Source organism: Leptopilina heterotoma, unplaced genomic scaffold (assembly GCF_015476425.1).
Source record: "Leptopilina heterotoma isolate Lh14 unplaced genomic scaffold, ASM1547642v1 Lhet_405, whole genome shotgun sequence".
In the NCBI taxonomy this organism is placed as follows: domain Eukaryota; kingdom Metazoa; phylum Arthropoda; class Insecta; order Hymenoptera; family Figitidae; genus Leptopilina; species Leptopilina heterotoma.
Genome location: NW_025111068.1, coordinates 29,311 through 46,651, shown reverse-complemented (window position 1 = coordinate 46,651; position 17,341 = coordinate 29,311).

Sequence of the window (17,341 nt, the reverse complement as noted above, 5' to 3'; positions counted from 1 at the left end):
ATTTCCCATATGGTTTGACATGGGAAACCACATGGTAAACCACGTAGTTTCCTTCACAGAAGTAGGGTTTTACATGGTTTTTGACATAGGATCCCATGTGGTTTCCCATGTGGTTTCCCATATGGGGATTTTCAATGGGGATGTGAAATACATGGGCTGAATTTAAGGTGTAAACGGAGTCAGACTTTTTTTCCCTGTGTAGTTAATAACTATAATTTTATATGCAATAGAAAAATAAATTTGAACTGTATTACTTACTACTTTTAAGTATTTAAGAAAGCTTTATTTTAGTCACTATATTGACTTGCGAGTAAATTGAAGTTTAAAAGGAAACTACTTTTAAGTCCACTTTTTGGCTATCGGCTATTTTTAAGACTACATAGCGACTTCATTTAAGCCTAAGTACCGGCCTTTTTTAAGACTTTTTTTACAAACTAATTTTAAGTCTAGGATGACTACTTTTTGTTTGTTACAAACGAGAATTTATTGTTTTAAATATTGAGCTTTTGAGATGGCTCTAAATTCTTATTTGGGGAGGCTCCAAGCTGCCAAGGTCTGAAGGACCTTGTTTAATTTGCGGGACCGTTATCCTACTTTTAAAAGTTGCTTTTCTGATTCGTTAAATGCAGTATTTTTGAAATGATTTTGAATTTTAGGTTTAGTTAGGTAAGTAAAGAAATTGATTTTATGAATACATGATTTATTTTTAAATAACAAAATACCTTTTGAATACAGGATGGTTATAGTGTGTTACAAATAGAAAGTGTGTGTGTGTTAGAATATGTGATTGAAACGATACTTATTTACTTACAAACTACCGGCGGAGCTATTCCTCTTTCGAATCACAAAACATCCGTCGGGCAAAAATTCTTTTGCTTTTGTTTTTACTGAAAATCGCGACGTCTGATTCGCGCAATTTTCTTTTGTTTGCGAGATTGCACTTGTGGTGAGTGGACGCAGGCAATATCTATGCAACCGGCCGTCTCACACAACTGTGTAGAACTCACTGCGGATCTACTTTTTACCGAATTAGTCCGGGCAATATCTATGCAACCGATAATTCGATAATTAGTTTTGATCGCGCTCGTGGGCCACCGATATTTGAGACGGACGCGAGAAATATCTATGCAACCGGCCGGTTATAAATAACAAGATTTTAGAACTGTTTAATAGATTAACAATTCCAAAAATCTCACCAAAATCAGCCCACACTGGACTCCACCGGCTTAGAGGATTTGAGAAGTTAACGTCTGCCCTAAATTTCAACGAGAAATTCGGGTTCCGGGTCGCGGACGGGCGAATCGCGAAATTTTTCTGTCTCAAAACACTTACTAGGTTAGACCCAGGAGAGGTGTCTTCGAGAAGAAGCGAGAATTCGTACTGCGATGATTGAAATTTCGCGACAAGCCTCCAACCCTTACCTTTGGTGCAAAGCGGGGAAAGATTTTAGGAGTAGGAGTAAAGAGTAGGAGTAAGTCATGGGCCCATTGGTCTATGCATTTTTGCTGACGTTTTGGATCTCACGGTAGGTCCGTGAGAACGGAAGCAGTCTGTTAACATGATACTTTTTGAGATATTATTTGAAATAACTTAGAATTTAAATAATAATTATATTGTTTAATTAATAAAATTATTATTTACCTTAGTTATAATAATGTATATAATTTATTTATTGTAATTATATTGTTCCTACTTTTTACAGGTTGCTTGTATATGCATTTTACATATTGAGTAATATATAATATATACATATACATACAACCTAATGTCCTCCGGCATTTTGTTGTAACAACAATGTTTACAACAAAATGTTTAACTATTGTTAATAATAATTGTTTGTATGTGCATCCGACTTGATTCATAAATTCAAGTGTCATAAGGCATGAAAGCCTTGTAGTTTGCGTCAGCTGTAACGCACGTGCGTTTGTTTTGAAGCTGTAGTCTACAGCTTATGGGCCCTGAAGGGAGAGAAAAGTTCTACGCACAACAAGGTAGCGATTGAAGGCAAGCATAGCGCGCTTATGTTGGTGCCCGTAGCATGGAAGCTGTGACAGTATTAGTACTGTAGCCGGGGGAATCGTTGCTTGTGTTGGTGCTTATAACCTCCGGACGCACAGACACATGCGCGTTGCTTTATTGTGTGTGTGTTGTCGTCGTCCCTCCACACACACGTACAATCTCTCAATGCAATTTTTAGTTGATGTTTCAATATTTTAGAATTACGCTTGCGCTTTCGGTTGTTTACATAAAATTTTAAATTTAATTATTCAGGTTTATGTAAGTATTTTGGCTGCAACATTGCGCCTTCTTTTATGTTTTACAGAGTTGAAGAAAAAGTTTTATATTCATTATTTGATACATGATACTACCATAATGTTTGGATATGGGCAGCATTTATTGCGCCTGTACGATTATTAATAATTAATTATTGTATTTATTATTTAGTAAAAGAGAAAAGAAATAATAATTTCCTTTGTCTTTACAACTATGTTGTAAGCATTTCTTAGTTAAAGGCATTCTCCTGGGAAGATATTTGACGTTATCAGGGTATCAAATATCTTCAAACATAGGGTTGCGACGTTTTTATATGCTTGGATTAATTTAGAATTAATATTTATTCTACATGGTTGCCAAATAACTCTTTTTAAAGGACTAATATTCTAACAATCTACCGTGAAAATTCCAGTTTTCGTCCCCGAAAACCCTGATGCCTTGAACTTAGAGATGCATGTAGTAGGACGATGTGTTAACAAAATTTCTTCAATATTTCGAAAAGAATTATACAACTGTATATATAATATGAGTAAAAGTAGTAGTGGCTTTGGTAATAGTCTTAATTCCATGGTTATCATTATTGTCAAATTATCAATTAAAATTTTGATTATATAATTAAGATTAGAATACAGCAATAATATATTGGTCATCGAACCCGATTATCTACTAAATACTAAATATTTTCGTAGAGAATTGAATACAAAACATAAAACAGCTTTCAAAATTCAATTTCAAATGCAAGGCAGAAAGCATATATTTTGAAAACTGTTTTACAGGTAGCATGCCTTATTTGTTTAATCATTATTATTATATATATTATTTTTTTTTGTTTTTCTTGTTTTGTTTTTTTTTTGTTTTTTTTGGGAAATTTTCAAAGAAATATTTTCTAGAAAATTTCTCGAGCAATTAATATGATAACTTTTGTGTTCTTAATTTTCTGCTATTACACAAGATTTTAAGGAGCGCAAAAATGGCTCTCGGTAATTTCAACTAAAATATGAGCCAAAATCTAGTTTTCCGTCTTACTGCCGAAACTCTTTTTTTTTTTTTGAAATACGTGGCATTTTGATCGCAGCATTGTACATTTTTTCAAACCGTCTCAGTGGTGCTTAATTTAATAAGGCATTTGTATTTGTAACGCTGCGCCCGCACATCTTCAAGTAGTACAAACGCAATTGGGAACCGTCAGATTAGTCACGTAGTGTCAGTGCGTAGCGGTCCAGTACCTTACTCCAGTAGTTCAGTGTTCTTTCGATCTTCGCGACGATTAGTGCGGTTGACAGTTCAAATTGTGATTTGAGTGCATATGAAGAATTAGTTTGCGCAACTAAGCTATACAATAAAGTGTAGGTTCTCTTTTTTCGTTTCACAAAAAAATAAAAATGGCTTCAAATAGTGTCGTGTTAGACGATAGCAAGGAGCCAGGTCACTACTCTTCCTCGTGCTCCTATTCCTGGTCATCCTGGACCTCTGAGGGTATAGATGAAGAGGCTATTGACCTGGTTAGAAGGGGAAGGGAAATTTGCAGCCTAATCCCGGGTTACCGGAATGTTGCTATACGGGGTCATCTTTTGACAAGGTTGCTTGTTGGCGAAACGAAGGAGTATTCTATATCCTTTGTTGAAAAGGTCAAAAAATACTTTCGGAACAAAATTCATTTCCAGCAACTCGGATCGGAGAGAGGGTAAGTAGGATTAAAGTTCTTGCTAACAGGGTGCCTACTGTTCTCATTTAACAAAATTCTCGGTTATCAGGGTAGAGTGGGATGAAAAGCCAGGGCAAAATTCCATTGAATATTTTTGTGAAATTCACCTGTCCTCCACTTAGACTAACTTTCTTATTTTACAAGATTTCTCGTGTTTATTTAGTAAAATTAATTAAACACATTTAATATTTTAGTAGTTTAAAGTGCATAAAAAAAATAGATAATGAATAAACGATTGCTACTAAAATATGTTATCTGTGGTGAAACTTAAAGAAGGCTTCTAAAAGGTACGAAAATTGACAGTGCAAATCGAAAACAGGTAAACTCAATATAAATTTCAATTTTGCTTGCTAAAACTTTTTCATAATTATTAAAATATTGTTTAAATGAGACCATTTGTCATATAAATAAAGGAAAATTATAAAAAAATACCCAAATTATATATTTAATTAAACATTTTCAAATTATTTAAAATTTCATGAAATTGTCCTGTAAACAAGTGGATTTTAGAAATATTTCAGTTAAAATTTCTAGAAGGTAATTGAATTAAAATTTTGAAAATAATATTTAATAAGTGACAGTAGCAATTCTCAAAATGATTCGAATTTACAGGATTTGAAATTTGAACAATTATACGGAAAAATAATGGATAATAATTAAATATTTGTTTAAAAAATCCATTTAAATTCAAAATTATTTTTAGTATTAAAGATATAAAAAAATGTATTTTAAACATATTTTGGAGTTTCAATCATTTTTATAGTTATTTTTTTTTTAAAGTAGTGGCCACCCCAAAATTTGAATACAGATTTTACAGCATCAAGAGTAAAAATGTGGCTTTTCACCCCACTTCACCTTATCATTCGAAAGAAAGATTTTCTATTCTTCGCCCTTTTTTAAACTTTGGACTTAAGCAAATTTTCGAATTTGGTTATAAATTCAGCTTCCCCTTTTTTTTAGTTTTATGATTAGATTTGGACCGTGGAAGGAGGCTCCTTTTAGGAAAAATCAGGACGATGCTTGGTATTTCAGTAAATTCATACAGAATACTGTTGAATCCAAGCCCTATTCCAGAGGATGCTGGCACCAGGAGTATTTTTGGAATGGGTCCGAACGAAAGTATTATGTGCGCGGATTCTGGGCCACCGTGAGTAGCATGATCGTGCTTATTTTGCGTAAATTTTGATTCAGGCCCCCTTCTTTTGTTTTTTTAACGTTTTAATAACTTTAGAATGGATTGAATAATTATTTAAATTCAATTGTTTTAAGTACAAGTTTAACTAATCTTTCCAAGAGTTCAACCATGTCAACAAACCAGAAAATAATTCACGAAAATTCAATCATTCCGGGGTATCTCAAAATTTCTTCTTTTCTTTCTTTTAGAAACATTTCAAACATCCGTTATTAGTCGCTGACACGTCCTTAAAGCTAATGGAGCAGCATACTTCAGGAATTGCTCAGCCTGAGGGAAATTGGTTAGTTTAATGGACAAAAACAAAATATTTACTTTCCTTCTTTTTTTGTTCTTGTAAGAGAATTTAATCATTTATAAAACAATTAAATTCTTGCAATTATTTTGTAACTTCTACAAATTCAATATATTTAGTGTTTTCAATTATAAAACTGTTCCATAAATCCATTATAATTAATAATTAATTAAATATGTTCTGAGAATTTAATCAGTTTGAAATTAAATTAATTCAAAATTAAAGTTTGATAAAAATTTCAAATTGAATCCGCTTGAAGTTAATTTGTTTATGGAAATTGTAAACGTAACCCCCTTTTTCTTTTAGTTGAATTAGTTTTGAATGAGGCCCCTGTGTAAAATTAATAAAGTCTACAAGTTTATGTTTTCAGTCACCACGCGAAGGCCGTTCGTCAGGCGGCGGCTACCTTCGTTGAGTATTCGTGCGCTCGGAGAGTGGTGCTACTGAGAAAATTGTTAATAAATCCCCCAAAATAAATGCAATTTTTTTAGGACATAGATAACACAAGCCTGCAAATTTTGGCTTAGTTCTGTTACAGAAAAAGTAGTAGGTGATTCTTATAGGTTTTTTGACGTAGAATACGAATCCGATTTCCAAAATGGCCCATCACGTCAGGATTTCTTGTAATATTGCCTTAAATAGCCAAAAAATGGCTATTTTGGCCACTTTTCCGAATTTTTTTTGGTTAACCAAAATTTTTCTGTTTAATTTGCAAAATTGCATCCTATAGTACTATATCTAAGCTTTAAAACCCATTTTTCAAAATTGCTTTACGATTTTTTAAAAAAAAGTTATTTAGATTTGAAATTAAATGCTATTTTGAACTTCTTTATACCTACATTTTCCTAAATAAAAAAATTTCAAATCTACATAATTTTTTTTTTTTAAATCGTAAAGCAATTTTGAAAAATGGGTTTTAAAGCTTATATATAGTACTATATGATGCAATTTTGCAAATTGAACAAAAAAATTTTGGTTAACCAAAAAAAATTCCGAAAAGTGGCCAAAATAGCCATTTTTTGGCTATTTAAGGCAATATTACAAGAAATCCTGACGTGATGGGCCATTTTGGAAATCGGATTCGTATTCTACGTCAAAAAAGCTATAAGAATCACCTACCACTTTTTCTGTAACAGAACTAAGCCAAAAATTTGCAGGCCTGTGTAATTGTTCTCTAGAGCAAAAGCTACAATTTTCTCTGTAAGGTCAATTGTTACGAATTTTTATCGCAAATACCCCAAAATTGGCTTTAAAGTAGGGCACTCCTGAAATTGACCTTAATGGTATTAGAAGTAAAATTCTGTTTTCTCAGCCTTTTCTTGGGATCTCAATCAGGCATCTTTGCAAGATTAAAACAATGTATAAATTTAAAGAAAATATTTTTTTTAATATAACATTAACTTATACGCAGGTGTTTTCAAAATGAGTGGCAGATCAACCCGATCCTAACAATTACCATTAGAGGAGGGATTAGTCTTTTTCGAGCGTTCGCGCACGACTAATTGACGGCCTGACCTAATAGGTCTATACGGTCAATTGGATCAAGAATATTTTGATGGAAAACTGTCAGCTGCAGGATATACGATAGCATGGGGACGGAAAATGAAAGAGACCTCTGGGTATACCGACTTGCCCTTACGCATAGTTCGGATAAGTTGGGAGATCCATAGGCTTCTTCCTCAGAAAGAACTGATTGGAACAATACTTCATGAGATGATTCATGTTAAACTGTTCTATCACAGGAACGACGTTGATAGTTTCCGTCACATCGGCGAATTTCGGAAGGAGATGAAACGCATTAACGAAATTGGACCCTACCGGGTATGATATTAACTACCTAGGTTGTTTCCAGTATTTTATCAAGAGTTATTAGGTGTTAAACATGCATAAAATTTCCTTTTTAGGTGGTCGCTTATCACAACCTTCCGCGGAAGGTGATCAACCAATTGCGTCTGTACGTGTGGAAGTGCAAGAGCTGTAAATACATTCTACGGATGACTGACTCTCGGAAGCCTGGATTAAAGAGTGGCCATTGCATAAGGGGGCAAAAGCGTTGCGTGAAACCTTTGTGGATTAAAGTTAAATAGTCGATTAACTATACGACTACTTAGGATACGCTTCTCCCCTTTTTTGTAATTGCACAAACACATAAAATAAAAATAAATCTGACATAATTAAAGTTTTAATTAATTTTTTTTTAAATAAATAAGTTCTTTAAACTATCTTCTTTTATATAAAATAGGAATTTTCTTAGTCAAGTAGTAATAAAATTAAAACAAAATCTTTATATTATTAGAATGAGAAAAGATTTCAATATTGGATTTATATCAGGCATAATTTTTTTGAATTTGAATTAGAAAAAAAAAATTTTCTTTGGATATATACACGGAGAGAATTCTGTTGCGAATAATGCATAGAGTAGAAGTTATGAATATAGAATAAGCACTTACTAGCGAAAAGTATAAGAGGTCCGCCTGAATATCAGTTGACTCCGCCTAATATTCAGGCGGACTCGAGCAATAAATAGGCTCTCTGTTAGGATTTTAGCATCAAAGAATCTATGGAAAAAGTATATGAAAAGTTTCGAGCATTAATCCTAACAGATTTCTCTCCGTGTATGTGTAAAAAAACTCTATATATATTTTCTTTTCATGATAAACCTGCGAAATCGGGTTATTTTGGGTGGCGATTTTGAACGTCTGTTAGGGTCGTTGTAAGCACTAACCTCTTCAAGTTGAAGATCTTCCGTGTTGTCTTGCGGGGTTATATTTGGCGGGAACTACTGGCGAAAAGGTGGTTGGTGATTCTTTCCCAATGTAGTCTCCTCTACCTGGATCCCACGCAGCTTGGAACCTAACCCTTCGGTTAGTCATCTGATCTTCACTGATGGTCTATCTTCGGGCGTTGCAGACTTTATCTCCTTTTTTGGAGTAGTTGTTGGTTCGGTTAAAGTTGTGCTTGATTGTACGGTCACCTCCTTGTTAGCAGCGGTTTTACTAGTAGAAGGGATATCCTCGTATAATCCAGCAATATCTTTAGATGTTGGAGTTTTAGTTAACGGTTTCCTTCGCTGTGGCGTTTGAATATTCTCATCTCTTGGCCTTGAGAAAATTGATTGAGACAATTTGTATGTCCCAGTTTTCAGCGGTGATCGACACATGTACATAAGCAAAAATGCACATAGGAGAATAATTTCTCCATATGATCCGTAAATCAAGGTCGAGTGTCTTCCTTGATTATGTTGTTGTAAGGCGAACTCTTGAAGCTGTTGTTCTAGTTCGTCTAGGGTTTTGGAATTCAACTCGAATGCTGATAACTTCAGGTTAATCTCGAGGATAGACTTCGTTAGGACTCTGGTATTCTCAAGCAGGTGATTATACTTTAGTAGTGTTGGGGAAAGTTTTGTTAAGTTTAAATGTAGATCTGATTCAAAAATAAATTCTGATTGACCAGCTTGTGAGGTGGTTGCTGAAATTATGGCGTCCTTGGTTTTGAGGGAACACCCTGGACCCAATTTTAGGATCCCAACTTCGCTCAGCATTATCTTGATTGGACTCATGGAATGGCATGCTATTGTCGCTTTTTCTGGTGCAGCAAAGGAATAGATCCACCCGCCTATGGTGGTCAAAGGCTTCCAGTAAGACTTGGATTCGCTGGTTACTCTGACATCGCAAAACCTTAAGGCTTCCACGTTGGGTTTGATCAATAATAAGGCTTCACAGGATGATCGTTCACGAAGATCGTAGATTGGGGCGCCTTGAAGGCAGGCATGAAAACATGTTGTTGTTTTACACAAATTCCATTCCTGCTCCTTTAACAAGAGGTATGTTCGCTGATCCTCGTCAATAATAAGGTAATCATATTCAGATTTTATGTATGCTCTTCCGGTACCATTCTCGAGCATTTCTTGAGTGGTCGGAAGTGAGAGTAATTTGAAGGCTTGATAATTATATTTTTCTAGGAGTGGTATGTCGATGAGGACCTTAAGTTGGTGATTTTCGCACAAGATGGTGATGGTGGAGATTCGCATCAGTTCGTCGATGCTGATCCTAGGTCCGGTCAATGGAAACTGAACATCCTTGAGGTTATCCTGCACTTCTCGCAGAATTGGTTCCAGTTGTTCGGATGTTATAAGGCCGGGGTGTAGAAATCCTTTCCTGGCTTCATGAACTGCTTTTAACATAGTGGTAGTGACCTGCATGTTGTGATCGAAGCCTAATCTTAATGCCTTGGCGATGGCATATGTTAGATTTCTTCTCTCCATTTCGGCCTTCGACTTAGTACTCCCTACGGCAATCAGGACTTGGAGTTGTTCCTGTAGATCCTTCAGCAAGAATCTATGTTGTTGTACCTGGGAGTGCAGCGAATCGAGTTGTGATCTCATTACGTGGGTTTGTTTTCCCACCAGGTGTGACAAGTTGGCCTGGGCTTCGTTGAGATCTTGGATGGCAGCACTATATTTTTCTCCGTCATCATAGGTCAAAACGCCGACGATTGGTCCTGCAATCTTTCCCAGGAATTCCAATAGTGGGACTGAACGCCTTGCTCGTAGTTGGGTGGTCATCTTGGTTGGTAAGGTCTTTTTAGTATTTTTCAATTCTTCGATCTGGACTTCTCCGATATATTCGAAATATATCCCGCTGCTGGACTTGAAAGGAGTGATCTGGTAACGATCACTGGCGGTAGTCATCTCCACATCGTGGAAATAGGTCTGCTTCGTTGTCATCACTAGGATGGAGAATAGGCATACCATGGTTATGGCAGTAGTCGTCATCTTTCCTTGAGTTAGTCTAAAATGAGAAAATAAGTTAATAGCGAATCTAGAGCTAGGGTCTAGGTCTTATAATCTGGTGGCTCTGACCTTGTCCCTATGCTTCGCGAATCTTTCACCGTTTTTGGTTTCAAGGATCACATTGTTATTTTCTGTGAATCCTGCAAGGGTGTATGGTCCTTCTGCTCGCTTGTCGAACTTATTAGACCGGACTTCTTTAAAGACATACACCTGGTCGCCTATTTTGGCATTCAAAGGTCGTGCCTTACGATCGTAGATTTCTTTTGACCGTTGTTTTGATCCAACTAAATATTTAGCAGCTAAATTTTGTAGTTCGTTCATCCGTGTAATTAAGTCCTTCAGATAGGATCCATACGTTTCGACTTCGGGTCCTTGAGGTAACGAACTAGGTGCTTTAGCCAAATGTCCAAACACGAGTTCGTATGGGGTAAGATTGGTTGCCTCATCAACGGACGTATTATAATTAAACATCGCGAACGGAAGCAAACGATCCCAATCGTCAAAATCCTTCGCGTAATGTTTAATATAATCCGTCAGTTCGATGTGACTTCTCTCAAGTGCCCCGTTAGTTTGTGGGCGGTAACCAGATGTCGTAAGTTGTTTAACGCCAAAGATTTTTTCTAACTTACGCATCAGGGTGCTAACAAAACTTGCTCCTCTATCCGTTAGAATGCAACGGGGTGCTCCAAACACTGAGAATAAGTTCGTAGCTACCGCATGGGCAATTGTTTTTGTTTCTATATTCGGAATGGGGACCGCGATACAGTATTTAGAGAAACTATCCTGCATTGTGAGGATGTGCCAATTTCCGTTGGGGGTGGTTCGCAATTTCCCGACGGTGTCTAGAGACACCTTGTCAAAAGGCATTGCCGGAGTATCGGTAATTATCATTGGTTCTCTTGTACGGGCCCTAGCAAGTTTGTTTTCGAAACAACTCTTACATCCTCGAATAAATTGGGTAACGTCGTCACGCATCCGGGGCCAATAGTATCTTTCCCTTATTCGTCGGTAGGTCTTGCCTATACCTTTGTGTCCACCTATCAAACTGGAATGAAATTCGGAAACGATTTTACCGCGTAATTCAACAGGAGGTACTTCGATTTTTACGTGGCACAGGGTGATGGTTGCGTCGCCACCGCGGAAAATTCCTGCGACAAGTTCCGACATTTTATTTTGAGGAAGTGTACCTAGCAGGTCTCCGGAATTTGCCATTCGACAAGAATTTTGATTGTTAGATGCTAAGGCTTTTCTTAAATTTTTTAGTCCGATTATAACATCTTTCCAACAAATTTCATCAAAATGACGTCTTTTAACAATGATCGAAAAGACTTTGTATTTACCGTTAGGGGAAATGAAAATTTGTCCTTTGACGGGTCTATTGTCCCTAATATCCTGCAAGTCAATATTTTCTGTGGCGACTAATAATTTCGAGATTGGGTCGACCGGTTCACAATCTTCTGAAAGGAAATGGGCATAGTTGTCTCGTCTGTACGTCAAAGGTTCTGTCCATTGATTTGTTACACACCACTACTATCACAATCACGATCACTTTCACAGGATGTCCCGGAAGATGATGGAGGATCAAAATATGAATTCTTGAAGTTTAGGAACGAAGAGCTAAGAGGCGCGCACTTCTTTGCTACATCATTGTCTGTATCCTGTATTCGTCTGGGTTTCATGCCCTGGTTCCTCGCAGTGATCTCCTGGTTAGTGTTGACACTTTCATCCTTGAATTTCGTGAATGGGGTGGATTGTGCACATGGGATAGTTGATGGCCCTGGAGTAGATAGTTCGGTTTCCATTCGGAGCGTTTGATCATCTATAGAATGTTCAAAGACTTCTGGGATATCCTTGAATCTTACCGTACTTTGTCTCCTTGGTTTGGTGGATTTGCTAGTTAGAGGAGTTTCCTTTTGTGATCCTTCCACCGTGGTGGGCAATTCAGGTTGCTCACTTGAAAACTCTTCCGATTCAGTTAATTTTTTCGCTCTACTCCGATCGAAGTCGTCCAGAAATTTCTTTACTCTTTTGGAGAGTTCATCATCGGTTCCAACGGCAGGATCAAGAGTTTCTAAATAGTCCAGATTTTTTTGATCTTCTTCACCATCAGAAACTTATTGTCTTTGTGGACTACGGTCTAGGCCTTCATAATCCCAAAGTAGAGTATTGTTTGTTGGATTGGAGAGATTTAATTCGGCGTTTGCAATCGATCGATCAAATCTATTGACAGATTCTGATACACCCTGAATCAGCTGTTTAGCGTTGGACGGTGATCGTTGTCCTGTGTTCTGATCATCTGATTCGCTGGTTTCGTCATCGCTGTTATCAATTTTGCGTCGACCTTCGATGATCATTTTTTCTAGAGGTAACTCCTCAGGTTCCGATTCCGATGATGGCGATGAATCCGGTTCTGGGTTTTTCAGAGCTCCTTCTCTAGCAAGACGATCTGCGTTCTCGTTGCCAATGATGCCCTCATGTCCAGGAATGTGCTCCCAAACAACGTCAAGAGGTTCAATAGCCTTAATTAATCGTTCGTAAGGCTTCCTATTCTTTACTGGTTTGTTCTCTGTTGTCCTCCAATCGTTCTGTTTCCATTTCGGTATCCATTCCTCAACGCTCTGCACCAAGTATCGGGAATCTGTTTTGATTCTTAGTTTCTTGATGCCCACCTTTTTGGCCTGTCGAGCTGCCGTAGTGGCTGCTTCGATTTCGGAAGCGTTATTCGTTTGACGCCCGTTATAACGTCGAGAAATGTTTAAAGGATGGTCTGGACCAAACCACACGCCAATTCCTGCTTTTGGACTGGATCCTCCATTTTCGCAGCAGGCTCCATCAACGTTTGAGTTTTTCTTGTAAACTACCAAATCGCTGTCGGGTTGTTGACGCGCTGGCTTTTTCAGTTCCATCGGACTTTCCTTCTTTATCCTTTGGGTTCACTCGCGCACTTTCTTTCGCTTCGCTGGTTGAGGAACGCGTTATAGGTAATGCCCGACATGTCTTCACCTTTTCGGTTGGCTCGACATCACTGGATTCCCTTTTTCGAGTGATTGCCCTTTTCCGAGATTTGGGCTTTTCGAGATCCGAGGAGAATGATTCTGACCAACTGGAATCTGAATTCGACCCGTTTTCTTCGTCAACAGGATTTGTTGATAGCGCTTCAACAATCCTATTGATTTTTCCGGGCTTATATTCGAACTTATATTGATAATTCTGAAGACGAATTCTCCATCTTTGAATTCGTGGTCCCGGATTATCGATATAGGTCATCCAGTGTACCGGCTCAAAATCACAGGCTAGAACGAACTCGCGACCATATAAATAGGGTTTAAAATGTTCGGTCGCGTACAGTATGGCTAAGCACTCCTTTTCAGCTTTGGGGTAAGATTGTTCCGCATTGTTCAGCACTTTAGAGTAATATGCCACAGGCAAATTATTTCCGTCCATTGCTTGCGTTAGAATTGCGCCTACAGCGTGTTCCGAAGCGTCGCACGTTAATTTGAAGGTTTCTCTAAAGTTCGGATACTGCAGAATAGATTCACGGCACAAATATCGTCTTTGATAACGAAAACTTTTCTTCTGGGGTTTTTCCCATTTCCACTCGGTGTCCTTCTTTAAGAGTTCAGTCAAAGGTTTAGCCCACTTAGCGTAGTTTTCGATAAACCGTCTATAGTATCCAGAAAGACCAAGAAAACTTTTAATGTCCCTAGGGGCTTTTGGGAGAGGGAATTTTCGAATTGCTGTGATTTTATTTGGATTCGGCTTTATTCCTTTTTCACTTATTACATGTCTAAGATACGCGACTTCGGTTTTTAAGAACTCGCATTTATCTGGCTGTAGTTTTAAATTGGCATCCCTAAGTCGGTTGGAGAGTCTACGTGCTCGTATGTCGTGTTCTTCAAGAGTGTCAGAGTAAATTATAATGTCGTCTAAGTACACAAACGCTTCATCATCGAGCATAGTACTTAAAACATTATTTAGTAGTCGTTGTAATGTAGGCGGGGCGTTCTTTATGCCCATGGGTATCCGCTTGTACTCATAGTGACCATTGCGAGATGAAAAGGCAGTTTTGTGCCTATCGTCTGGGTGAGTTTCCACTTGATGGAAACCACTGGCAAGGTCAAAAACGGTGAAGTAGCGTGCGGTGCCCAACCGGTCGAATATTGAGGTTATGTTGGGCAGTGGAAAAGCGTCTCCTATGATGTTTTCGTTTAGGACTCTGTAGTCTACCACAACCCGCCACTTTTTCTCACCCGACGCGTCAAGTTTCTTTGGGACGATCAGTAGTGGCGAGTTGAATGGGGAATTAGAATGTCCTATAATTCCGCTATTAAACTGCTTTAATAACTGAACGTCAATTTGTTCAAGGGCCTCGACAGGGGACCTATATTGTTTCTTGTGAATGACTTTATCGTCGTTGGTCAGAATTCTATGCTGGATAAGGTTAGTGCACGATAGTAGTTCACCATTTAAATGAAAAAAGTCAGCATAGTCTTCCGCCCATCCGAATACGATTTTTCGCTCGTCTGGGGCCAAATGAGCTAAGTATAACGCATTCTTGACCTTGATGGCTCTCTCAGAATAGGTTTGTTGCGAATCGAATTGGGTGCCTTCTGCCTCAGAATCTGTAAATTCTTCACCGGGGAATTTACAGAAATCGAACGGGATTAACTCCTGAGGATTAAGGGTTATGTCAATGTCATTTTCGGTAGTGTTAATTGCCATGGCGTGGCATACACCATCCTTATTTGTGACAATGGCCTCACCCATGTAAAGTCCTTCTGGGGTTTCGATTCGAGGAAAATATCCTTCTTTTAACCCTGTGTTTATTATCGCGACTGGGGTTTTTGTGCGAGATTTGATGCGTAGGACTCGAGCAAACGGTTTGATTTCAGACCTTAAGGTTTTTTTAGCCTCCAGTAATTCCTTATCAACAAAATTGATAGGGGTCACTGGGGAAGATATGGTCACAAGGGTGTTCCCATTGTTCTAACAGCGTGATTAGTTATTCCAGTAATCTCAAGGCTGGTGCGTCCGGACGGCGAGTCTGCTGGTAGTTTAAATTACTAGCCAGAGATGCCATTGGGCGGAGGAATTTCATCCCCACTCTTGCGCCATTTTACATTGACTTAAATGTAAAATGGTGCAAGAGTGGGGATGAAATTCCTCCGCCCAATGGCATCTCTGTTACTAGCAGGTGCTGGAGACACAGCCCGTGGTGGGGTTGTACTAGTCCGATAGTTCTGAGTCGGTCTAGGATATTGGTTCTAAATAGGTGTGGGATTAAGAGGAGGTGGGGCATCATTTGCGGATATGCAAATGGTGTTGGATATTGCGGGTTTTGAGGTGGGATCATGTGAGATGGTGTAGGATATGTTAAAGGAGGAGGATACGGGGCATGATGGATCGATAGAAATTCCCAAGCTGCTCTGGGGTGAGGTGCAACATGTCAGAGGAAGTAGGCTTAGAGGAATGGTTAGCATTATTTGGCTCTCTGTCAGAGTCCGTTCTACGTCTCGTCGCCATGTTAAGTTTCTCAATTTGTCGCCAATACGGGCTTGGTGATCTTGTTCGTTCCTCGATCTTGGATATATGATAAGATGACGAACGCGATCTTTCGCTGTAGCTTTTGCGATCTTCAGCATGTTTCGCAAATTCTAGGGCTTCGTCCAGGTCGCGTGGATTTCTGGCATCGACGAATTTTGATACTTCCGTGAAAAGCCCTCTTACGAACGAATCCAGGGCGCATTCGCGAATAGGTTGCAAGATGATATTGAACTCTGTGAGTTCTACACCGTTGTTACCCTCTCTAACTTCCCTGAACGTCCTATTATATTTTGGTTCTAGGGCATGACGGGCGCCTGCGATTAGGCCCTGCAAACGATCATAATAATCACTCGCAGTTTCTGTCTATTTTTGCCTAAGGGTTATTATGCTTTCGAAATACCACTGGTATTTTTTATTTGGGGCAAATCGCTTCCTTAGGTGATCAAGTAGGTCGTCTAGTTGATCAAAATCTTTGTTTTTACAGCTGTCCCATGCTGCTCCATGCAATCTACTTAAAACGGCCCTAAGTAATTCGGGTTCGGCAGTATTCGTAACGAAAATTCCCGCACGTTGTACGGCTTGCAGGAATTCTTTTAGCGAGGGGTTTCGACCGTCGAACAGAGGGATGTCACTTGCGCTTGTTCGTAGATTTAATCAATCTAAAGCGTTTGCCACACTAACGTCAAGGTTCGCCGCAGGTTGCTGACCGTTAGGGTTTTGGTTTGCCATGTCTATGCAAGGATATTTCAGGTGCATAAAAGTGTTATAACTAGATATATGACGGGTTCCACGTTAAGTGACCCAGGTCAAAATTTTAAATGTTTGGGATCGGGTTAAAATTTTGCAGAAATAGTAGTCCTATTAGATACAATTAAAAATACCAAATATTATTAATTTATTCAAACAAATATTAAAACTGGAGGGGGTCAAAGTTTAAATTTTTGGTCTAACATGGAATATTTGAAAAAATTGTAGTTTCTTTAAAACAAAACGAAAATACGTTTTCTATTTTGGGTTTTTCTGCTGTTTTTGAACACTCTCTAATGGTGTAAACAAATGTAGAGAAAAAAATGTTTGACCTTGAAAAATTAAATTAAAAAATAAAATTTCATTTTTTCATCAAATGGACAGTTTTTATTTTTAAAAAAAAATTTTTATCATAAAGGTGAGGTTTTTTCCTAAAAAAATGTATAGGTCAAAACGTGGGACAAGAACTTTTAACTGGTCAAAATAAACATTTACTTCTGCAATCCACCGCCCCTGCTCGTTGTTGGGCTATATATTGTTTATAACAATTGAAATAAATTATTTTATGCTATATTAATTATCTGGTGGTCATATTGGATGAATTTAAATTGATTTAGATCATGTGCATCAACGAAATAAGAAAATAAACCTCCTTTTTTTAAAAAAGTGTATTAATTTGTTAACTTTGATTTAAAAAAAATTATAAATAATTAAAATCTCCAAAATCTGCCTCGAGGGATGTCTTAAGAATTTATTTCCCTTTAACTTAAGACAAAGAACACTCAAATCGGT